Here is a 1908-nt window from a genome sequence, read left to right as displayed (position 1 = left end):
AATGGCGCAAATCCACCCCCCCCCCCTCAAAAAAAAATCAAAAATCCAAGCCTCTTTCCCTTATTCATATTTTTTTTAGATCTCATTTTTGTTCAATTATTTTTTTCAATTATTATTTATTTATTTTTTATTTTTAATTACATATTATTATTATTAATATTTTATTAGAAAACTTCTGACTTTGAATGACATACACATACACAAACTAAATAAATAAATGAAATTTTACGAGACAGAATAAAATAAAATAAATAGTTTAAATTAAAAATAAATCAATAAATAACTTAAATGAATCTGTAAAAATTTAAATAATACCCCCTCCAAAAAACATTTGATGACGCACCCTCCACTCTGCGGGCACCCCTGTTTGAGACTAAATTGCTTAAAAATCGCGTAAAGCCTTGATTTTCTCCATTGCAGTTTTTTTTTTTTTTTTTTTTTTTGTCACTTTCCTTGCCGGGATGCGATATAAAAGGCAGATTATTTTAACTGAAATTAATTAATTAAATTCAATTAACGAATTAATATTGGAAAAAACTATTAACATCAAGTGTCGTCTACTACAAGTAAAAAAAAATGTAACTGAATTTGAGTGGATGATTAAAAAGTATTTTACTAAAGATTGAAAATTTGTCAAAAATATATAAATAGTATATATAGGGAAAGTGTGAACTACTAGTAGGAATTGAATGAATAAAAAATGTTTTGATTTTTAAATTACGGAAGCATTACAAACAATATCATTTAACAAAAATGTAAATTCAAAACACCAAGAAGGAATGCAATGAAACTACGTTGTTTCTATAAAATATCTATCCAGTACACAATTTAGAATCGGAGCACTTGAGAGTTCTATACTTATTGGCAAGAAATTAAATGAACGGAACAGAGAAAAAATCTTTAGAAATAATAAACAAATTGCAACATGAAAAATAGTATGTTTAATAAGTATAAAAATTCTGTCATTAAATAACACATTTTTGTAAAAGCTACTGACTTTAAATTTATATGACTGTCAACTATGCTTCCTATCAAAAGTTTGTGAACCTAAATTGACCTCATCTTTTTAATGAAGGTCAAATATTGCCTCTGAATTTGCACTGATGAAAACTTTCCCTATCAAATATGTTTAGAAAACTTTAGTTTGGTGAGATTTTTTTAAATCTTTATTATTCAGCTTATTAAGTGTTAATTAACTTTTAATCGCAAGTTGCTGCGTTTTTTTAAACTGCCCCAATAAGTCTGGTTTTTCTAAACAGGGTTAATTAAAAGCCGTTAAAAATCTCCAAATGAACTGTAAAATTATTCTAAAGAAAGAAAATTGCAAAGGTATTTAAAATTAATTAAAAGTTTTTAAACAAGATAAATACATCAACAGACATGAAAAAAAAAAGTTTTGTGAATGGAAAATAAACTCCAAATTAAACTTTTCCTGAACTATTGAATACTTTTTCATTTCAGTTCACTTATAAAATATTTCAAAATTTCTTTTTTATCACCAATATTTTTCTTCTTTTATAAGTACAGCTAAGTTTGTGGAGTCACCTATTTTTGTTTTAAAATTCAGTTTTGAATTTTACTTTATTTGCCTTGCAAATTCGGTAGACTATTGGTGACTTTTCAAGTTATCATGTTTGACGGAAAAAGAAATTTAAGAAGCGGAGCGGGGAAAAAAGAAAAATAATAATGATTAAAAAATAATTATAGCAAAAATAACTATATTTTTAAATATTCTGTTATAATTATTTTTTATTATAATTAGTTTGAAATATTTGGTTAAAACTAAAAGAGAAAAAATATAAAATGTATTAAGGTTGTTGTCGAGTCGACGTTATGTACCAGCTAGGCAATTTGGGGCGCGCTGCCTCACTTTTCCAACTGTACCGTAATTTGGTGACTTCCACAGTA

This window comes from Uloborus diversus, chromosome 4, assembly GCF_026930045.1.
Source record: "Uloborus diversus isolate 005 chromosome 4, Udiv.v.3.1, whole genome shotgun sequence".
NCBI lineage: Eukaryota > Metazoa > Arthropoda > Arachnida > Araneae > Uloboridae > Uloborus > Uloborus diversus.
This window is presented reverse-complemented; position numbering follows the sequence as displayed.